The sequence below is a fragment of the Notamacropus eugenii genome, chromosome 2 (genome assembly GCF_028372415.1).
Source record: "Notamacropus eugenii isolate mMacEug1 chromosome 2, mMacEug1.pri_v2, whole genome shotgun sequence".
NCBI classification, from domain to species: Eukaryota; Metazoa; Chordata; class Mammalia; order Diprotodontia; family Macropodidae; genus Notamacropus; species Notamacropus eugenii.
Window position 1 is genome coordinate 102,589,064 of NC_092873.1, and position 24,291 is coordinate 102,613,354.

Sequence of the window (24,291 nt, forward strand, 5' to 3'; positions counted from 1 at the left end):
GATAGATACGTAGATGAAAGACAGATAGATAGATAGATAGATAGATAGATAGATAGATAGATAGATAGATAGATAGATAGATAGATGGTAGATAGCATTCATATAGTGCTTTGAAGCTTGTGAAGTACTTTACAAGTATTATTCCATTTCATCCTTGTAGAAATCCGGGGAGGTAGGTGTATTACTATTTCCATTTTACACGTGAAGAAACTGAGACAGAAGGATTGTATCTGAAGCAGTTCAGGGAGAAAAGTTTTCTTTGTTGGAAAGAACATACTTGGGAATCTCATCTCCTCTGAACTCTCAGTCGCACTTTCTGTATGAATTTTTAATGGAGGAACGATGTGATTGAGAACCTCTTGTAAATTGTCCCTCCTCCACACAGAATGAAAACATTTAAGATCTGTAAGGGACTTCAGGTGTCATCTAATCCAATCTTCCCCTGAACAGGAATCTCTGTCTAGCATCCCTGATGAGAGATCACTCAGTCTGTGCTGGAAGATCTCCAAAGGCACGGACCCCACTGTGTCAGGAGGCAGCCCATTCCACTTTGCACAGCTCCAATTCTTAGCATGATTTTCTTTCCCTATAGAATACATCTACTTCTTTGGACCTTCTGGCTAAGGTTCCCTATGGGGCCAACCAGAACAAAGCTTCTTCCTTGGAACAGCCCTTCAAATACTTGATGCCAGCTATCATGTTCTCAAATCTCTTCCCCAAACCAAACACACCTGGCTCATTGTTAGAAGATACAGAGCTCTTTAAGGTTGACACAGTGCTTTACACATTTTATGTGATTTGACCCACTAACTGGTTCATTCAAGTCGTCCTTACTTTTCGTGTTTTCTCTTGTTCTCTTATCTTTCTGAGATTACTCCTCTGCATATGCTCCAGTTCATCAATTTCCTTCCTGGAACTGAGCACTGGACTCCAGATGTGCTGTACTGAGGACTGAGCACAGTGGTTCTTCAGGCTTCCTACAGAAGTATGGGAGTAATTGACACCTATAAATATACTCCCACAGACATATTTATAAATACTCTAATAGACACTCCCAAAGATAGGCTTATCAACATGTTCACCTACACATTAGGAGAGATCTGTGTCAACACTAGAGCTATTAGGCCAAACAAATGAAAGAGTGTGGACTACAGCATGGAAGTAACTGAAGAAGGAGTAAAAGAGAAAAGCTTTACTCGAGAGAGTCCTAGAATTGATGGATGATCAGCAGAAACCTGCTCCCTAGAGACTTGATGTAACCTGCTCTGAGAACTGAGGAATCAGAGTAAATGGGGGAATCTCAGTTTAGAGGAAGAAGAAAGCAGGATGGAAGCAGGTAGAAAAGAGGGGTGTCATGGATAATCTGGGAGAGGAAGAGCTAGGTGGGGATGGAAATGCTCTGGGTAATTGAGTTCAGACCTCCAGAAATGAAGGAACACCTTATCTCAGTCCATCTTATGTCCCAGCATGGACCAAGTTATTCATTGTAAGCACCCTGTGTATCTGTAACTGCGAGTTTAAGTATCTAGTCACAAAGTTCCGTGAAAGCAAAAAGACTCCAAACTTCATTCTACTTGGAGCAACCCTTGATGGTTTGCTCTGGAATTGAGATGAAGGCAGCTGATACCCAGACAGTTCTTGGGAATCTCCTCTTCTTTCTCTGCTTATCCTGGAGCCAATCTACCATATTTGCATAAACACATCTTCAGTCCTTTCATAGAATCATCAACACAGTTAGAGGGGACCTCGAACGTTGTCTGGTCCACCACCCTACCCAAATTTGTACTCCCCTCTACAACAATTCCCCAAAGAGGTTATCAAGTATCTGCGAGAATAATTCCAGTGACTGTAAACTCAGTAGCTACTGATACCCCAACAAATACACTCCATTTGCCCACTCCATGTCAATTCAGTTGGATAGCTCCAATATTAGGGAGCTCTTTCTTAAAATCAAAATTTGCCTTCTTGCTACTTGTACTTACAGGTTCCTGGTTCTACGAGGAATACCAGGAATACCCACCAGGGCAACCAGAATAAATTTAATCTGTCTTTCATATGACAATTCTCAGTATATCAGAAGATGTATCTCACCTACCATACATAGGTACTTATGTCTTTAGAAGAGAAGACAAAATATTCATTTTGCAGGTCCAAGCTAAGAATGAATTTTCCAAAAAATTTAGTTGGTTCTCTAAATCACCAATAGTTACAGAAATGCATATTAAAAACAACCTTGAGGATGTTTCTAATTCACTGTTGGTAAAGATGTGAATAGGTCCAAACATTCTGGATATCAATATGAATGTTCCATAACCTTTGAGTCAGTTGTCCCATGCCTAGGCATGTGCCCCAGGGAAGTCAAAGACAGAAATAATGGTCCTATATAAATACTAAAATATTCACCGTACTACAATTAGTGTAAGGTAGGAAGGAACTGGAAACACAGTCTGATGCCCATCAAGTTGGAGAATGGTTGAAAATAACTATGATATATGAATGTGAAGGGATATTATTGCTCAGTAACAAACAATGAGTGAGAGGACTTCAGGAAAAAAAAACATGCAAGATTTGTTTAACCTTATACAGTGAAATAAACTACGATTTACAATGATCAGTCACAAAGTGACTGCAACAATGCAAATGAAAACATCCCCAAAAGGAAGTTAGCCTGAGAAACAGAAAAAAAATTCAAAATTCCAGAGAACTGCAGGAGAGTGAAATTAACCAACGTCTATTAAATGTCTGCTGGACTCCAGACATTGTACAAAGTCTAATGAGGAGACAGAAATAGCGCTTTCTCCTCACATCAGAGGGGCAGAATATCATATACACTGTCAGTGGTTTTTCATGCATCGGTAGCTTTTCCTTTATTTTCTTTGTCAGAAGGATCAATTAACTGGAAAGAAAGGTGCATTTTTTTCCATCAGAAAAGACTATAATGTAAAGACATGTTATCAGTAAAATGAATTTTAAACAACAAAAGTCAAATCAATGCAGAAAGTATTTATTTAACTCCTATCATATTCTAGGCATTGTACTAAGTTCAGGGCATACAGGCAAAAAAAAACCCTGGCCATGGGAGGGAACTGAATGGAAAAATATTTCCTAAATGTTCACTGTGTGCCAAATACTGTGCTGAAAATGGCATGTGCTGAATGTGCTGAAAATAAAAAGGGCAGATAACCCTTGCTCTCAAAGAACTCTCCTTTTAATTAGGCGAATCAACACTTACAGAAGTGTTCAGCTGCAGGACAGAGACTCAGTGGTATCTAGCATTCTGTGGAAGGGTCAGTGACAAGTCCCAGAATTTTTTGCCTGTAGCTAGCATACTCAGAGCTAGGAATTAATCTCTTATCCCCAAGTATTTTTTCCACCATGATGACTCTCTCTTAAAACCTTATACTTCATTTTATAGTTACAAAACAAATTATTTGCATGTCTTCTTTTGGATTAAAACAAACCTCTGAGAGAGGAAATTAAAAGATTTTCATCCCCATTTTGAGGTTCAGAAATGTTAAGTGACTCCATAAGAGGGTAACATTATTCCCTTTTTACAACTGGGAGAACTGAGACTGAGAGGCATTAAGTGACTTTCCTGAGGACCTACAGTGAATTTCTTCATTATGGGTCATGTGAACTCTAGTACACAGACAATCTATATGCAATAACCTCCTACAATTTTCCCCAGAGTACCCAGGAAGGATCATTTCTTTACAACCATCCTGTTTAGTCTGTTCCTTTGTCTATCCTGATTGCCAGGCTTAGCCTAGGATTACATGAGAGAGTAAAGCTGATGGGAACTGTCCAGCAGTACCACATTTGAATGAGGAAAGAAGATAGGGCTGGCCTTATGAGATGGGGAATGAAAATACATAGGTCCTGTAAAAACGCGTGATGGAACTCAAAGTCTTTCTCTTATCCTAGTGACCAAATCCTTTGTTGGGAGCCTCAGAAAAAGGAAAAAGCCCTTCTCATATTTAGCCTGAACTTTGTTCTAATTGTTTTGTCAACCCCTACTTCCTATTGTGACTGAGCTTCCTACTTCAACTACATATTCCAGGTCATTGACTCTAGCTTTGCAGAACCAATTCAGTGCTTCTGGATCACTCTTGGGCTGCCATCTTTTAGAGTTTTCAGCCTGTGGGAAGAGCCTGAGGCAAGTGGTCAAGACAAGGAGCAAATGTATATATTTGGATTAACCTGTATATATCTGTTGCTTTGAAGATGTCTGTCCTGAGATTGGCAGAGACTTACTGGTAAGGAGGCAATGGAAGGTAAGGGAGCAAATGTCCTCCCTAAGTTTACCCTTCCTAAGGCTGTGGTTCCCAGAGGGATCCCCAAGATCTCAGGTAGAATCATGAGAAGGGATGAGCAAAACAAAGAGAGGCTTGAACTTCATAGAACTACAACATGTCAGCTGGAAGGAAGTTAGAGGCTGTCTAGTCCAACCCTTCCATTTGACAGGGAAGGAAACAAGACCCAGTGAGATGAGGTAATTATCAAAAGTACTCCACAGATGTTACAGAGAGATCAATAAGGCTGTGGTGCTACGTAGTACACTCTGAAGAAATACTCAATAGGAGACATGCAGTCATGGATTCTGTTGCTAAACAGACCACAAAGGACCAAGAAATAAGATAGTACTCCTGGCACCAGATTCCTCCTGCCACTTCCTGAACCTTGAGTTTAGAGGAAATTACTGATCCTGGAGATACAGAGGCCTCTGGGTATAGTTCAAAAAGGTCAGGGTACATTTTGAAGGTAATAGATTGAGGACTCCAGCTGGGGAATGAAGCATTCGGAGAGTGAATTTCTGAGGGGCACAGGAGATGAATATGGCCTCTTTAATCCCTGGAAACACAAATCATATTTGGAGAAGAGTGTAATCAGCATTTGTTGGAGATTCTACTTTTGAAGGGCTCATGAACCTAGTTCACAAGACTTCATTGATCGTTAGAGGCAGTGTACCATAGGGAGGACAGCACTAGCTAAGGATCAGGAGATCTGGGTTTGACTCCTATCTCAGAAAGTTACCAAGCAGTGGGATGTTGGAAAATAGCTTAATCTCTCAGAGTCTCAGTCTCCTCATCTGTAATATGGGGAAAATAATGGCCTCTGAAGTCCTTGCTAGTTCTCATTCTATGATCCCAAGATCTTATGCTATACTGCCCACCTCGCAGATGTGCTGTAGAGAAGAGCTTTGTATAGCTTATATTTCTGTCTTAATTTGAGTTACATTAGCTAGAGGCAGTGTGGTATAGTGGATCGAAAGCCTTCCTTGAAGGCAGGAATACCTGGGTTTGATACCTGCTTCTTACACATACAAATTTTGTGATCATCCTAGGCAAATCACTTGACCTTTTTGGGCTTCAGTTTCTTCATCTGTAAAATGAGAGGGGTAGACTAGATGGCCTCTGAAGTAGGCAGGGGGGAGAAGGAATTAGACTTAGTGTATGCCAGGCACTGTGCTAAGTGTTTTTCCCAAATATTATCTCTTTGGATCCTTACCATACCCCTCCCAGGCTATTTTTTCCCCACTGGACTGATGAGCAAACTGAGGTTGATGGAGATGGAGTTACTTGCCCAGGATCATACAGTTAATATTGTCTGAAGCCAAATTTGAACTCAGTCTTCCTGACTCCAAACCTGGAGCTCTATCCACTGTCCCACGAACTGCCTCTGATTCTACAATTCACTCACTGCCCAGACAATGATTCTCTAAAACTCTTAAGTTGCAAGTGAATTGCTGATCTACCTCAGTGGAGTGAGTTTCCAAACCAGAATTCCCTACATCAACGAAATGACAGGAGTGGACTTTTATGGCTTTAAGATGGTAAGAGTTTTAGAAAGAAAACTTTGGTAGAGATAGTGTCAAACTGGGCTGCAGCCTGCAACTGAGGAATATTGGCCTAAACCGTCTCTAAGTTTTATTTGTTTGTACGTATATATGTAGGCAAATAGGTGGCATTGTGAATAGTGTCAAGCTAGAAATCAGGAAGACCAGAGTTCAAATCTAGCCTCAGTCACTTTCTAGCTGTGTGACCCTGGGAAAGTCATTTCCCCCTATGTGTCTCAACTTCTTCATCTGTAAAATAAGCTAGTGAAGGAAATAGCAAACTACTACAGTATTTCTGGGAAGAAAACTCCAAATGGAGTAACCAAAAGTCAGCACAACTGAAACAACTCACAACAGCAACATGTTTTATGTGTGTGTGTGGCGGGGGGGGGGGGGGGGAACGTTATATGTATGGTCGTTATATGTATATTTAGGTGGTGCAGGGAATTGAGCACTGGACCTGCAGTCTGAAAGACCAGAGTTTCAATCTGAGCTCAGAGAGGTACTTACTGTGTAACCCAGAGTAAGTCACTTAACTTATGCTTGCCTTAATCCACTGCAGAAGGAAATGGCAAACTGCTCCAGTATCTTTGCCAAGAAAATCCCAGGGATAGTATTAAAATGCTAAAAGATAGAATATCAGAAGATATGTCCCTCAGGTTAGAAACAGCCCAACATGCGGTCCATGGGGTCATGAAAAGTTAGACACAACTGAGCAGCAACAGCAGCAAAGTTAGACACCAGGTAGTTAGGGAGGGAGGGCAGTAGCAGTTGGAGGAATCAGGAAAAGCTTCATGAGGGAGAAGATGATACTTAAACTGAAACTTGATGGAAAAGCAAGATTTGATGATATAGAGATGATGGGGTAAAGCATTTTAGTCATGGAGCCTGAAAACAGGAGATATAGTGCCCTGTGTAAGGAACAGAGAAGACCAGTTTGACTGGATTGTCTTAATTAGGAGGGAGAGTAATGTACAATGAGGCTTGAAAGAATCACTGGATAATGAAGGACTCTAAAAGTCAAACAAAAGAGTTCATATTTTTCTCATACAGATGATAGGAAGACAATGGAGTTTATTGAATGGGAGAGTGACATAGACTTGAACCTTAAGGAAAATAATTTTAGCAGCTGGGGAGGATGGATGGTAGAAGGGAAGAGAAGTGAAGCAGAGGGACCAATCAGGAAGTGGTTGCAATAATCTTGGTTCATGATTGGTTGGTTGTTATCCTTTGCTCTCCAAGAGGAACAAAATGTCATCACCATGATAAAATGAAGTTTCAACATGCAAGACTGTGACTGATCAGACCAATACAAACTTGGAACACTTTACCACAGAGTGGGCACAGATAGTCCGTGTGAACATTTGGGGTGGGGACTCCAATTTTTGCATCCTACATTTCCTTTGTGCTGTTTCAATTCTGCTTTGCTCATAGAGCATAGCAACCTTTCTAATGTGGGCATGCTATGCTGAGTGGTCCTGTGCCAGTGTCTCTCATGTCCCACACTCAAATCCAAAGTTCTTGAGAGAGACCTTGAGAGTGTCCTTGTATCACTTCTTCTGACCACCATGTGATTGCTTGCTCCATGTGAGTTCTCCATAAAATAGTCTTTTTGACAAATGTACATTTTGCATTCGAACAACTTGACCAGTCCATTGGAGTTGCTCTCTCTGAAGCAGAGTTTGAATGCTTGGCAGTTTAGTTTGAGCAAGGACCTCAGTGTCTGGTACCTTATCCTGCCAGGTAATCTTCAGAATCTTCCTAAGACAGTTGAAATGGAAGCGATTCAGTTTCCTGGCATGGGGCTGGTAGACTGTCCATGTTTCACAGGCATACAGCAATGAGGTCAGCACAACAGCTCTGTAGACCTTCAGTTTCATGGTCAGTCTAATACCTCTTCTCTCCCCAACTTTTCTTCAGGTCCTCCCAAATACTAAGCTAGCTCTGGCAATGCATGCATCAACCTCATTGTCAATGTGTACATCCCTGGAAAGTACACTACAAGGTAAGTGAACTTACCCACAGCATTCAAAACTTCTCCACTTGTTGTAACTAATGGTTCCACATATGGATTGTGTGGCTGATGGAGCACCTGTGTTTTCTTGGTATTGATTATCAGGCCAGAATTAGCACAGACAGCAGTGAATTGATCCACACTTTCTTGCATCTCAGCTTCAGAGTCTGCATTGAGTGCACAATCATCTGCAAATAGAAAAGCATGCACCAATACTCCCTCCATGTTGGTCTTGGCCTGTAGCCTTTTCAAATTGTAGAACTTACCATCAGTATGTAGTTGACTGATGCTATGTTCATTCTCATTGAAAGCACTTGACAACATGACTGAAAATATCATGCTAAAAAGCATTTAGCTAAAGAGGTAAAAGGCACACAGCCCTCTTTCACTCCACTGGTGACTGGGAAGGCGCAAGAGCATTGTCCACTATCCAGAGCCCAGGCAAACATGCCATCATGAAATTCACCTACAATGATGACGACCTTCTCTAGGAAACCAAATTTTGATATAATTTTCCATAAGCCCTCATACCTAACAGGGTCAAAGGCTTTGGTCAGATATACAAACATTGTGCTCAGACCTCTGTCCTGCTCCTGTCATTTCTCCTGGAGTTGTCAGGCAGCAAACACCATATCGACTGTTCCTTGGCCCTTTCTGAAGCCAAGCAAGCTGTCAGGTATATGACCATCTTCCAAGTGAAGGATCAGCCTACTAAAGAGGACTAGCAAGAATCTTGCCAGCAATGACTAAGAGAGAGATCCCCCTGTGATTGTCTCAGTACAATACATTCCCTTTAGCTTTATAGAGATGGACAATGGAGGCATCCTTGAAATCCTAGGGGATAGCCTCCTCTTGCCATATAACCTGGAAAATTTCAGTCAGCTTTTGTATGACCAATGGTCCCCCTACCTTGTAAATCTCAGCTGGAATAGAATCAGCACCAGGTACTTGGTCACATGAAAAGGGCCTGATAGATCTCAAAACCTCTTCTTCAGTTGGAAGTTTAGCTAAGGATGGATTGACTTTTACCTGAGTCAAATGATCGGTGGTCTCAGCATTGACTGATGATGGTCTGTTGAGAACACTGTGGAAGTGTTCAGCCCATCTCTTTAGGATCATGTCCTTAACACTAATCAGCGTGGCTCCAACAGCACCGAGTAGTTGTGATGCACCATAGGTTTCTGGACCATAAATAGCTTTCAGGGAATCATAAAAGTGCTTTGGATTGTTACTAATCAGCGTAAAACTGAATTTCATCTGCTTTTTGACTGAGCCAGGAATCCTGCATCTCTCTAAGCTTTGCTTGTACTTTACTTTTGATGGAATTAAATGCTGCCTTCTTAGAGGTGGATGAACTATCTTACTAGCAAATACTGTTTAGTTCTCAGTTTTAATTTATCAGTTTCTGGATTTCAAATATTTTACTCAAATCTGTCCTGGTGTTTGCAAGTGTTCTGACCCAGATGAGCAAATGCAGTGCTGTACACCAAATTTCTGAAAGCTGCCCACTCCTTTTATGCTCTACTGAAGCCAACTGTGTGTTGACTCAGCTTTCACTCTACATTACCAACAAACTGTTCACGCTCAAAGAAGAGCCTTAATTTGCTGACATTAATTCTTCTGGTAGTCATTTTACCTTGGGGGCAGCACTTTTGATGAATGCAAATATTTAGCTTGGAAAGGATAAGTTTATGATCGGTCCAGGACTCTGCACCACACATGGCCTTTGTCACCCTCACATCCTCTCTGTCTCATCTCCTTACAATCACATAGTCTGTTAGATGCCAATGTTTGCTGCAAGGGTGCATTCATGAAGTTTTCTTGCATTTAGGTAAATGGAAAGCAGTGCTGGTGATGGGAAGTTCATGTGATGCACAAGTCCTCAGCAGGAAATGACCATTACTGTTGCTGTTTCCAAGTTCATTCCCTCCTGGGGCTCCCAGCCCAGTCCGGTAGTCTGAGCCTACTTTAGCATTAAAGTCACCCAGAAATATAAGCTTGTCCTCTTTTGACACATTGATGATAAGGGTCTCTAGGTCTTCATAAAATTTTTCTTTGACCTTATCAGGGATCATCATGGTGGGAGCATATGTACTGGTGGTGGCGGCATGGCATTTTCCTGCAAGTGGCAATCGCATTGTCATGAGTTTGTCATTCAGTCCTTTTGACAGGCATACCAGCTTGCTGACTAGATTAATTTCGATTGCCAAACTTAGGCCAGCTTCACAGCTCTCCCCTTCACTTTGGCCACTTCAGAAAAATGTGCATCCAGTTCAGACTTCAGTAAGCTGGTCTTCATTTGCCAGCCTTGTTTCACTCAGGGTTGCTATTTGGATGAGATACCTGTTGAGTTCTCTTGCAACAAGAGCAGTTCGTCTTTCAGGTCTAGGGGATTTTGTGTTGTCTATAAGTGTGCACATGTTCCATGTTTCATGTGTCTATGGTGAGTGGAATCATCTTTGCAGATGTTTTTGTACAATTTGTACATTTTTGGGGGGTTTTGACCACATAGTGGGATTCCCTGCCTGCCGGGGTAATCAGGCCAGAGTTGAGTGAGCAGACAATTTTTGGGCACATTTTTCTAGCTCCCCTTCCTCACACCAAGAAGTGAGCAGTGTGATCCTTAAAAGCCTGCTCAGACACCCAGGAGGCTGCCGAGTCCCCCTGCTGCTTTCAGTGAGAAACAACCCTCTGGCTTGGGCCACCTGTATGCAGGGTTGTGACTACAGCTCCTAATGTATCTGTACTTGCTGCTACATCACATGCCTGTCACTGAAGGACTTGGAGGTATAATAGTAAAATGGTATGGGTGGTGTCTTTTGATTCCTGTGTAAATTGGAAGTAAGTGAGGCAGAGGTCGTGAAGTAGGGTGTGTTCAGGGAGGACCAGTGCCTTTGGTATGATGGCTACTGAGCCCTTTTCAGGGCTCCTTTCACCTTTGGTGTCCACCCGTTCCACTCAACTCTCACTTGTGGCTCTAAGAAGCTCAAGCATGTGCAGTGGCCACACCCTGGTAAGCTGTTTCGACAGATGGACCAAACGAGGTTGAGGGTAACCAAGAGGTCTCAGACCCATTGGTGAGTTACGGGGGTGTCTACCCAAAGCATGTGAAGACTTCCCCTGGTGGAATGGGTGGATGAAAACCATTTGTTCCAGTGGCCATGAAGGCAGCTGATGCAGGTGATGTGGAGCACTTAGAGCTTGGTTAGACGCAGAAGACGCCAAGATCATCCGCTGCATCCTGAGCCATCTCCAGTCATCTTGACTCTGTCCTGCCACTGGACTATGATGACTGTGGAGGAGAGAGTGAGGCTGACGACTTCCTGCAATAATCTGGGCAATAGATGAAGGGATTAAGGTAGTGACTATGTGAGCAGAGACAAGGGGCCTGATTCCAGTGATTCCGTTAAAGTAAACATGGCAAGATTTGTGCCCTGATTGGCAGTGTGACAGTGAGGAGTGAAAGGTAAAGTGGAGTGAGAAACTCTGAGACTTGAAAGGATAATGGTGTCCATGATGAATGCATGGAAATTAGGAAAAGGGGTGAGTATGGGAGGAAGGATAATGAGTTTGGTTTGGATGAAACTGAAGATGAGATGTTTTGTGGACATCCAGTTGCCACTTTTCAATAGTGTGTTAGTGATGTGGTCAGTTAGTGATGTGGTACTGAAACTCAGGAGCAAGGTTCAGGCAGGATATATAGATCTGGCAATCATTTGCATAGAGTTGATCATTAACCTTGTGGGTGCTGATAAAACACCAAGAGAGCAGAGAAAGAGTAGAGGGTCTAATTTAATTAACTAGGTTAATGAATAGCATACAATGAGTAACTTCTTAGAAGAAGTTTTTTCTGGCATCTTTGGTGCAGATAAGGTACAAGTTCTTTACCTTTGCCTTCAAAACAGATGTACATGTACTACAGATTAGCGTTCCTAATTCTAATTTGCAAGTCATTATTAAAATGTGTATATATAAAGCCTCCACTAAATTTCCTTTCCTTTATTTCATCATTGTTTGAATGTGATAGATTTATCAAAGGATTTGCCAGAGAAACCAAAACTCTAATATGACCCTGTTAAGCTAGGAAATCTAGGCTAAGTTATGAACCTGGGACTCACTGGTACAGAGCCAGGCCTAGCTATGGGTGGAAGAACTCATCACCAGAATATTGCCCATTGGGTGATGAGGTTTTTTGGGCATAGCAACTTCCCTATGGAATCTATGCAATGGTGCCATTTGTTCTGATGGGGACTTGTTGAGGGTATGCACCATTTGATTTTTTTCTTTGTATCTCTAGCCACCAGCGAAGTGCCTAGCAAAACAGATACAATACATTGACTTTATTTTTTTAGGTTATACATGGACAATCATGTTAAACATATTTTCTTCCACACTAGTCATGTTGTGAAAGAAAAATCAGAGAACAGGAAAAATACCATGAGAGAAAAGACAAAAACCAACAAAAAAATGAATTCTGCATTCCGATTCCTTAGATCTCTCTCCAGATGTGGACAGCAATTTCATTTGTGAGGCTGTTGGATTGTCTTGGATCACTGTGTTGTTGAGAAGAGCTAAGTCTATCAAAGTTAGTCATCTCACAATATTGCTGTTACTGTATACAGTTTCCTCCTGGTTCTGCTCCCTTGACTCACCATCAGTCCATGTGAGTCTTTCCAGGTTTTTCTGATACATTAGAAATTCTTGTTAAATTTAGCCCAATGATAGTGGAAGCAATGGGGTTCTGTACATGAGCTCATGAAGAATGAGAGTGCAGAGAGAGAAGAGGTTGGAGGGCAGAAGAAATTTAATCCCTCTGTTCCTCCTTTTCCTCTTTTAGCAAAGGAAGGAGTTAGTAAAAAATTCATTTTCTAAAGGAATACTAAGATTCTTTCCCTCATGGTCCCTCTCCTCATGGAGTTTACATTGTCACTCTCCCTGCTCAATTTAATGATATTTCAATACAATCAGTCTTCTTCAAGTACTGTGTTCTGGTCTCAAGCCCATTGTCTTTGATGTCTGGTATATGGGAGAAGCAAGACCCACCACCCCTAGTCTGGATCCTGTAGACATTCTACCAATCCCTCAACATTTCTGGAAGTGGGTTAGCCCACTAACAGACACCCCTACCCCAGACTAACTGTTCTTTACAAAGAGAGGGCCTCAAGGACTCTCTTCCAAATGATTGTCTTTCCATCTTCCTTTCTCAAGGAAAGTCCTTCCTAATCTTTCCTCTGCACAGTCCTTCCCTGTAAGCTAGAGAGCAAGAACATCTGTTTCACTCCCTTCCTTCCTCCCTCCCAAGCTAGTGCTGATAGCCAAGGATGTGAGGAGAAGGGAGGGGGTCCCACAGCTAATTTGTACTTGGTTATCATGTTTCACTTTGGCTCTATTTGTTTGGGACCAAGAGGCTCTGGGTACTTAAGAGCAGATGAAGCTGCCAAGCTCTGGATCAGAAGCTCAGACCCCTTTGGCCCCTGACCTGCCATTTATGCCAACTGATTATTCTGTTGACTGAGGCTGGCAGGGGGAAGTGGGGAGGAGGGCAGATACCACCCTCTGGGGGTATATATATGGGAGGCCCCAGTGCTTCCTTCAGCTCAGAGAGGACCTCAGCAGGTGGTGTCTGTAGGAGCTGCTTGAAGAGGAAGCAACCATGATGAAGTGGCTGATCATTGCCCTTGTCTGCCTTCATTTTGCAGAGGCAGAGAAGATCATCAGGTAAGTCCTGAGGCTGGGGCAGGGGGCAGGCTTGGAGAAAAATGATGGCAGGGAACAGGGCACAGGGGAGAGAAGACAGGAGGAACCACAGTGTACTAGGAAGAGCCCTGACTGGGAGTCAGAATAACTGGGTTGGAATCCAGGCTCTGCAGGTCATTACCTGTAGTATAATGTACAAGTGAATTAATCTCCCTGGGCCTCAGTTTCCTTATGATAATAGTGATGAGGATGATGATGATGATGATGGTTAGCATTGTATAGTGCCTAAAGATTCGCAAAATGCTTGTAATACTTGTAAAGTATTTAGCACAGTGCCTGGCACATAGTGTGTACCACAGAAATGCTTATTCCTATCCTCCTCACTTCCCCATTTCCTTTTTACATATGTTAACTCATATGATCCTTACATCAACTCCAGCAAATAAGTATTATTATTTTCATCCCCCTTTTATACATTAGGAACACTGAGGCACAGAGAAGTTAAGCGAGTTACTCAGGGCCTCATAGCTAGTATGTATCAGAGGTAGGATTTGCATACAGGCCTTCCTGATTCAGTGTATTTCCTCTCTATCCACTGAACCATCTTTCTGCTCCCTTGGCTACCAAATGAGTTAGATGAGACTGAAATGACATTTTGGGAAAAATATCAAAGCCTTGACTTTGCAGTTAGAGCAACAGGATTCAGATCCTGGATCTATCCCTCATTACCCAGGTGACTTTGGGCAAGCCTCTTAAGCTCCCTGGATGTTAGTTTTCTGTGGGTCAAAATGAAGGACTTGAGTGAGAGGACCTCTGAAGTCCCTACCAGCCTCAGGTCTGTGAGCCTATGATGCTAGGAAAGATGGAGGAGGAAGAGGAAAGGTAAGTCATTGTGTGATCATCAAGTAAGTCAGTAGCTCCAAGATTTCTGAAAGGCAAAGAGGGATCTCAAAGAAATGGACCATGGGTAACTGACCATAGGAAAGGACTGAACTAATGCCCCTAGGCTCATCCTTGCCATCCCCACCCAGGAAAGGGTTGGCCTCTTCCATCTTCTCTCTTAAAACTGGAAGTCAGAAGCACCTAAAGCAATTCAAGCAACCTTGAAGAACCTAAAGCAACCTTGAAGAGCCCTAAAGAAGACTCGTGCACCAAGAATCCTAAATAGGACTGGCCCTAAAGAGGCCCAAAGAGGATGTCAAGGGGGGCTCTTGCTTGGAGAGTCCCAAAAGGAAAGATTAGAGCTGTCTCATCACTTGCCAACTCCAACCTTCCCCTTCACTCAGGGCAGTCCATTGATCTCCACCAATAAGAAGAGAGTCCTCCACCTTCGGGCTTGAGAGAGAAGTTACATCATAATTCCCATTTTACAAATGAGTTCACTGCAGCAGACAGAGGTGAATTGATTTGTCCAAGGTCAAATAGCTAGTGTCTGAGGAACATTTGAACTCACGTCTTCCTAATTTTAGATCTTGAGCTCTTTCTACCATGTCTTCTAGCTGGCTGAGGGATAGAAGTAAGGTAGAGAGAAATAGAACCCCTGCAGAGAAAAAATAGAAAAAAGAAGTAAAAAGAAAAAGTATACAAAGAGGCAGCTAGGTGGCACTGCAGTGGATATAGAGTGCCAGGCTTGAAGTCAGGAAGATTCCTGTTCATGAGTTCAAATCTGGCCTCACTTACATAGTAGCTGGTTTTTTCTGGGCATGATATTTGCCACATTTGCCTCAGTTTCCTCATCTGTAAAATGAACTGGAGAAGAAATGACAAAACACTCCAGTAGCTTTGCCAAGAAAACACCAAATGGGGTCATGGAGAGTTGGCTGAGAAGCCTGAACAACATGAAAAGTCAACATAAAGGACCTTCGACTAAGGAAATAGCATACTACCTGCTAAAGGCCATCTTGGAAGGTCTTCTGTCAAAGATGGTAGCTGAAGTGAGAAAAGGAAAACATCACTGATGACAACCTGGGTCTGAAGGAGACTAGGTGTCAGAGACAGCCAAAGGTAGGAGGGAGGTCTACCTCCTGTCCCTGAGCTCTTGTGCCCCTGGTCTGGGGAGCCTTTGCTTCTGGACTGTGGGTGGGATTGGTTGAGTCGCGGAGGAAGTGAGTTCTGGGACAGTGGCACTAACAGCACCTCCTCCTGCCCCCTCTCAGGGTCCCTCTGAAGAGGTTCAAGTCCATGAAGCAGGTGATGAAGGAGAAGGGGGTACTGCATGACTACTTGAAGACCCACAAACAGGACCCTGCCACCAAGTACTTCAACAAGTTTGCTGTTGGCTATGAGCCCCTCACTAATTATATGGATGTGAGTCAGCATCTTCTCTCTCTTCAGGCTGAAGGCTGACTCAGCTCTCCTGGGGTCTTGGGATGCACAGCTCACAGTGTACCAGTCAGCTAAGATGAGCATGTCCTGGGGGGAGGATCCTGGATGACAGAAAAAAGGGGACATGCCATGCTGTCCACCCTCAGGAAGATCCCACTTTGACAGAGAGGGAAAAAATTCTAGCCTGGAGGGACATGCAATTTTAATAGGGGTGACTATGCTGAGACTCAGGATGGGACCCACCATATTAATGCATTCACAGGTGGCACAAAGATCAGTGAGAATAGCCAAGGAACAGGTTGGATGACAGTATCAGGAGCCACAGAGACCTTGGGAGGCTAGAGCACTTGAAGAAATTGAATATGATGAAATTGAATAGGGAGAAATGTAGTCTCAAACTTGGGTTGGAAGAACTCAAGCTGTCATTCAAGCAATCTAAAAATGCCCCCTGAGCCAATCAATTCCCCTCCTCAAAGCTGCTTAAGCCAAGGCTAGATGACCATGTGTCTGGTACTTTATAGAAAGCCTCTTTCAGGCATAGGTTGGATTGGATGGTCCCTGAAGGACCTTCTGTCCCTGAGTTTCTGTGACTCCATGGCTGGCTACTGAAGAAGGAGGCAGATTGAAATGATGGAAGGGACTTGGGCCCACAGCCCAGTCTTGCTAGATGCTGCTAGACCTCAGGTGGGCAGGGGATGATGTGAGTGTGCAGGACAATTAGCATTCCTCAAGCCATTACTACGTGTCAGGCACAGGATGGGTTTCTGCAGTATGCTTACCCAGCCTTCCTCCCTAGGTGTCCTACTATGGGGAGATCAGCATTGGGACCCCAGCCCAGAACTTCCTGGTCCTCTTTGACACTGGCTCCTCCAACCTGTGGGTGAGCTCCGTCTACTGCCAGAGCGAGGCCTGCAGTGAGTACCCTGGTGTGGCTGGGAAAGAAAGGGAGGGGAAAAGTAGTCATGCAGAAAATAGGGCACCTTCCTCAAAGGAGGCAAGGAAGGACTGCTGGGTGAACTTCAGGGTCAGAATGGACTAGCAGTGTTTTCAATCACATAGGACACCCAAAGCAGAGCCAAGCAGAAGCACATTTATCCTATTCTATTCCACTCCAACCTCCATATTCTTATAATGGACCTACTCTGTACCTACAGCATGGGAGAATGCAAAGGAACTGTAAGATTTGGTCTTGGCTCTGCCATCTTCCTAGGTAGACAGGACATGCATAGAGTTGTTCTAGGTCTGATGAATATCCTTGGGTTTGGGCCACAGTATATCCGTACATTGGGCAGAAACAGGACATTGTATTAAAAAAAACAGTTCAGAGGGATTGGAAGGTGTGGTCAGGCATGATGGCAGCTGAGAGGGGATGGAGGAGATAAATAGGTGGAAACTGCTATCCCCCACCAGGTGAGGTGTTTGTGGATCAAATCTTAAGTCACCTCACTTCCCAAGCCTTCTCGGTAAATCTCTGACAGCCTGGATTCAAATTCTGCTTCTTCTCCTTTCTGATTAAGTGACCAACAGCAATTTGTCCTTGCTATCCCAGGGCAGCTCTTTAAAACTCTCAATCAGTGGGTCAGCTAGGATGAATTAAGTGACTGCTATGTGCTAGGCACTCTGCTAAGTGCTCTATTTACAAGACTAAATTTCAGGCAACTTTCACCCTGTGAGGGCGACAGAGCCACAGAACCACAGGTAGGAGTTGCCCTCCCCTCCTCCCTAAGACAGGATGTCATTATGTGTCAGATTGGGAGGTAGCAACAGTCAGCACTGGAGGAGTTTGGTGGAAGGGGAGCACCAAGTGGGCTAGGAGTGCTCAGGGAATCAACACTTGAACTGTGTCCCGAAGATGGATTTGGATCCTTGGAGTTAGAGCTCAGAAAGACCTGAGAGGTTAAATGGAGAGAAGAATAAAGGGCACTCTTCAAGGATAAAACATGAGAATTTCACTTAGCAAAGAACAGACACGAAAGGGAAAAATCTGTGGCAGTCTTCTTTAAATCCCAACACCTGAGAGACCTGCCCCTCTCCTCCACTAGGTCAGCCCTTCACTGTCCCAGGCTGAGGGCTGGAGGTGAATAGGTGATCCCATAGAAGGGCCATCAGAGAGAGGGAGAATGTTAATAATGATGAGCCCCATGATATCAAGCTTTAGCTGCTGACAGCCTTATAGCCACTACATAAGATGAGAAGTACAGATATTATTATCACCATTTTATAGATGAGGAAACTGAGGCTTTAAAAGGTTATATGACTTTCCCAGAGTCATGTGGCTCCTGAGCATCACAGATGAGACTTGAACCCAAATCTTCTGATGCCATGAATGCCCTTTCCATTGCACTACCATGCAGAGAAGTGGGAAATGGGGTGATGAAATCCAGAGTTATTGGTATCTACTGACATCCTCTTTTTGTATGAACAGCCACTCATACCCAGTTCAATCCCAGTGACTCTTCCACCTTCACCAGCAGTGACCAGACCTTCTCTATTGAGTATGGATCAGGGAGCCTGACTGGAGTCTTTGGCTATGACACTGTGACAGTGAGTGGTTATGGGGAAGATGTGATTAAGGGGAGTGAATGAGTAGACACTCAGTGCCCACTGGGGGCTCTGTTCCAGATGCAGAACTTGGATACCTGGGACCAGGGACATGTGGGAGTCCAGATGCCAGAGGCAGCAGGCTGAGCTCTTGGGTTCTCTTCATGTTTGTGGAAAGACTGGTCATAGATGAAAAGAACTTCTGATTCCCTGGCTTTTCTTCTTCATTCTGTAGTGAGCTTAGTGTGGCTTCAGGAGCCTTAAGGACCATGGGGCATGTGGGGAGGAGGATCAGAGCTATGTATCATGCTGCTCCATGCAGAGATGGTCCCAAGTCCCCATAGCCTTTGCTCCTCAAACCCCTCCCCAGTACAAGAGTTACATCAAGACAGAGCTTGGGTGGGCCATGACCCTCTCCTCATTTGCTTCACTTAGGTGGGGAGACTAAGCTCATCTGTAGGCCTGGGGGAAAAGCTGTTCTGAGCCAGTCCTTCCTGATGGACTTCTCCCCGACTCCCACAGATCCAGGACATCTCCATCACCAAGCAAGAGTTTGGCCTGAGCGAGACTGAGCCTGGCACTGACTTTGAGTATTCCAATTTTGATGGGATCCTGGGCCTGGCCTATCCTGCCATCAGTGCTGGTGGGGCAACCACTGTCATGCAGGGCTTCCTGCAGGAGGACCTGCTGAATGAGGCTGTCTTTGCCTTCTACCTTAGTGGGTAGGTGACTTGGCTTACTTCTTCCTCTGTTCCCTCATCCTCCTCCTGACCCTGTCTTGTCTCCTGATTCCAGGGCATGAAATTCTCTATGGCAGAACTTTTAAACCTGGGCTTTATGAATATCTATACATACATATACAAACACACACATATGGACACTTGCACATATATATATATTTGTATATTATATATATATTTCAGCTGTTTTTCAATATAATCAGTTTCTTTGGTAATCTTATGAATTTTATTTTATGCATTTGAAAATATGATTCTTTTGTAGGTGTCACAGGCTTCACCAGACCTCCAAAGGGGTCTGTGACATACCCAGAAAAGGTTAAGAGTCACTTCACTGTGGCTCTTTCCTTTTCTCTCCCCTGTCAATGGGTAAATGAGTGAATTCATTTGTATTTATTGATTAGCTGCCATGAAGGTGGAATGGGGATGGGGCTGAGTCAGAGAGGGAAGCTAAGAGGTGGTCCCTTCCATCAAGAGGCTGACTGGGGATTAGTTGATGGAGAGGGGGTAGTACCTGGATTGACTTGATAGGCTTACAGTAGGTGAGTAGAACAGTGAGGAGACTGACCTGACTGGCAAGTCTGGTGCCTTTCGGGAGCAGTGGGACTTGTGTTGAAAAGGGAGGTTGGGGAAGCTGTGGAAGGCCAGGCTGAGCTTTTCAGTCATAGTGCTTCCTCTTTTCCCAGTCTGGAATCACAGACTCTGAGGGATAGAGAGCCAGGAGACACTACAGAGAGCACTGTTTTTATCATCAGTTTAGGACTGGAAAGGATCTTGGAGGTTGTCTAATCCCATCTTCCATCAGAGATAAAGCAACTGGATAGAGAAAGAGAGGGGACCTGAGATTTCATTGATTAAAGGCAGTTTCCAGAGAGAAGCTCTCTAGCAGTGAAAGTTATTTTTGTGGTTGTTCAATTGTGTCTGACTCTTTGTGACCTCATTTCAGATTTTTTCTGGCCAGATACTGGAGTGGGTTGCCATTTCCTTCTCCAGCTCATTTTAAAAATAAGAAAACTACGACAAAGAGGGTGAATTGACTTGCTTAGGGGCACATCTGAGGCTGGTTTTGAACTCAGGAAGATGAGACTTCCTAACTTCAATTTCAGCACTCTATCCCCTACAGTGCTACCTAGCTGCTTCAATGCAATTCATAGGCTTCGAAATTGCAATGAGAAAGTAAGTGACTTGGTAAACTTCACTCAGCCATTCTAGACAGTGGTGGGTCTAGGATCCCAGCTTCCTGACCCTGGGAGACCACCTCTCTATCCACTCTGCCATGCTGCTCCTCCAGAGATTCTGAGGCCTAAGAACTCTATCTTCCTACTACCCTAGGATGAACTCACAGGTCTCAGTTCCAAGGCTCACTTACCACTTGACTCTGGTTGCTAGGAAGGCCTTTGGCTGGTCTGTGTCTCCTTCATGTGGGAAGTAGAGCAGTAGGGGAGCAGTTCCTGATGAGTAATAAAGACCTGTGGGCTGAGTAAGAACTGTTGTGGCAGGAAGTAGGGAAAGGGAAGGATACTTTTTCCCTTGCCTGTCCCTGCCTATTTCCCAAAGCCAACATTTTTCCTGTGTCCTCAGGGATGAGAATTCTGACAATGGAGGTGAAGTCACTTTTGGAGGAGTGGACACCAGTCTGTACACTGGAGACATAAACTGGACCCCTGTCACTGAGGAAGCTTACTGGCAGATTGGCATTAGTGGGTATGTGAGGTGTGGTAGGGAGGGGAGAGAGGGACTCAGAATGGATGTATTACTGAAGATTATTCCTTCAGTGTGGAAAAATGAGGGCCAAAGGGAAGTGAGCCAACGTCTAGGGAGAAAAGTCATGGCTAACATGGGTTGATATCCTGAGTCTTTATATGGAATAGGTATTACAAAAAAAGGATAATATCAAGCGTAGAGGGACCAGCTCTATGATGGGTTCATAAATAAGAAAGATGAGTAAGGAGAATGGAGGTGTGGGACCCATGCCTCTTATCTGGGAAGGGGACTGAAGTAAGATACATTCCATTGTCTCAAATGTTGTCTTCAGGAGGAGGGAAGAAACCCAGTAGATTGAAATGCTTTGGCTTGGGGACTACGAAGATGACCCAAGCTGGGAATTCCTCAACCTGGATTTTCTCTGAAATGAGAGGAGTGGAATTTTGTCAGCAAATGACAAATTGAGTGTGATATGGCGGAAAGATACTGGAATGCAGGAGAGGGGAGCAAATACGACCAAGACCTGTCTCTAATCAGCGACTGTCTTATTTTAGGTTCTCCATTGGTGGTGAGTCTACTGGCTGGTGCTCTGATGGTTGCCAAGCTATTGTGGACACTGGCACTTCCCTCCTCACTATTCCCCAGGATATGTTCTCTGACCTAATGCAGTACATTGGAGCTGAGGAGGATGAAGATGGAATTGTAAGGGATCCTCTCTAAGACTCAGTTTCCTCACCTACAAAATGGGGATAATTATACTTGGGCTTGGTATTTCACTAGGTTGCTAGGAGGAAAGCACTCTGTAAACCTTAATGTACTACCATCATTTTTACTGGCTCCCTTCAAAACCCTGCAGCTCTGACCCATATCTCCGTTTATGAGGATATCAGAGTTAGGAGTCCTTTGGTTAGTGATCTGGGGCAGGACTGGTATGGAGAGGCTGAATCATGGGATCTAGAAACTGGGCCACGGAGACTCTATCCTGAACATATTCTAGAAGCTCTGGAGACTCATGAGAGGGTAGAGCTCTTAAGTACCTGCCACCATAGACATCTTCTTCCTGTGTCTCTGTCCTCCAGTACTTGGTCAGTTGCAGCAATATCGACAGCCTGCCTACACTCACCTTCACCATCAATGGTGTGGACTTCCCCCTTCCTCCCTCTGCCTACATCCTTGAGGTAGGTCCCCTTCATTCCTCTACTAGGCATTCTTGCCTTCTCAGGAGTGGTCCCTGTGAGCAGGGAGGGTAAAGGAGAGATCAACTATTCTTCTTCTTGGGAGGGAGGTGAAAAATTGAGCTGTAGGTGAGAGGAGGGACAAGATCACACCCTCAGTTATACCTTGCTCCCTGTCCTCCATGTTCCTTGGGATAAAAAGGATGAAAGAACACAGGGTTAGGGGGCTGGGGGAAACAGACGCACCCCTGGGATATGGCTCTTCCAGGATGTGATGTGATAGAATACTAGACTCTCAGTATTGGAAGGGGTATCAGTGGTAATCTGACCCAACTCCCACACAAAAGAGTCATCTCAGCTACAACATCTCCATGAGGTAGTCTTCCACATCAGCTTGAATACTCTCAGGGATGGGGAGCTCAGTGTCTCATAGGGCAGCCTGTTCCACTGTGCAGGTCCTAGAATTGGGGTCACTGGCAGAGAGGGATGGTTACAGGTCAATACTTAGTCCTCTCTAGATCCTGGATTAGTCCCTTCAGGGCAACTTTCCCAACTTGACTCTTGCACTCTATTTTGGAAATTCTCTTGGAGGACGTTAGGGGCAGAGAGCAAAAGTAGATAGGTAGATAGATAAGTAGGGACATAGAAAGATCGACACAGATGATAAATAAAACTTCTGCTGAATGCTAACTATGTGACAGGCCCTGTGCTATGAAGTCCAATGTAGCTCGTGTGATATTGCTAATCAGTCACTCAATAACAATTCCTAAATAATGTGCTCGGTATGGTACTAAAGCACAGTGTATATGCAAGTGTATCTGTTGAGGGGTTATGGACAGAGAGAAAACATAATTTGGGCTCTTCTGGATTTTCCAATAAAACTGCAAAAGAGGTTAAACAAAGAGAATGAACAATGATACTAAGCAATGAGTGTTCATTCCCTGCCCCTACTTTCCCATCTCCTTAGTGGCAGGATTAATCCAAGGGAGGCTCAGGTCCTGATGAGATGGGGTGATCACTGAAGCCTTTCTAGAGAAGATTTAGAACTTTCCTTGCCCAGAAAAAGACGCTGAAGCCTCAGGCAAATAACTCCTTCTCAGTGAATCCCATTTCCAGAATAAAGGCCAGCTTCCTAGAAGAAGTGGACCTTCATGGTTAATGGACTCCTCTTCTTCTCCCTTCCAGGGTGACAGCACCTACTGTGAGGTGGGGATGATGACCACTTACCTGAGTTCTGAGAGTGGCGAGCCCCTCTGGATCCTTGGGGATGTTTTCCTGAGGAGCTACTACTCTGTCTTTGACCTTGCCAACAACAGGGTGGGCTTTGCCAACCTGGCCTAAGTTCTTCTTCCAACCTTGTTTTAACTCCCTGCCTCTTGGGATTGTCTTCAACCCTTCGTGTCTTCCTACCTCCCTTTTTGTCTCTCCTGATGGATTCTGGATCTTCATTGTGTGGCCTGGGAGTCTATAAATAAAAATTATTCTAACGCTTCATGCATTTGTTCTTTCATTCAACCTGTATCAAGCTTCTACTGCCTGGGAAACCATGTACTAGGTGTTGGAGATGGTGCCTCCAGAGGTTATACATGGCAAGCTCCCAGTTGTTACTGAGCTCACAGTCTTGTAGGGAGAAAAAAATACCAGCATTGGTAACCACATGATAAATCCATTGCAGAAGCTTTGAAGAAAATGTTATGTGAAGTCTGAGTTTTATGAGATGGTATGGGAGGGAAGATCATTCCTGATCAGTGGATCATTCTGGCTTCCAAATATTCTTTTTAGGGTTGAAGTGAAGTGTCCAATTGGGACTGCTTTATCCTTCATGCTCTACTATTTTAGTCAGCTCAAAGTGTTTGTTCTGGAATGTATATCAACCAATCAATTAACAAGAATTTATTGAATGCCTACTCTATGTGCCAGGCACTGGGTCTCCTCAAATAGTATTTCTAGTGATCACTCCTGGGCTCCACACTTACCTGTGTGCCACACTGCCTCCTTAGTTCTTTATATTTCCACTGTGTACCCTGTTCCATCAGAGTTGGATCCCCCAACTAACTCCTTATATTCCCATTTTCTAATCTGTGCCTCCTACATCTTAGAATGTGTTTACCTTTTTAAAATAATCCAAGTCGCTTTCATCCCAAGTACAGAGGCCAAGTCTCCTTTCTTTGTCTGGAATATTTCCACAACTAAGGAGGTCTTCATGGACAAGGACTATGAGCATATCTACTCTATTTTACCACGACCTCCCAAGTGTAGGAT

At 44.0% G+C, this 24,291-nt stretch overlaps 1 pseudogene; it reads left to right on the forward strand.

Annotated features, from left to right (window-relative positions):
• The first annotated feature begins 13,506 nt into the window (after positions 1 to 13,506).
• On the forward strand, positions 13,507 to 23,451 carry LOC140523648 (gastricsin-like; annotated as a pseudogene).
• Positions 23,452 to 24,291: the final 840 nt, after the last annotated feature.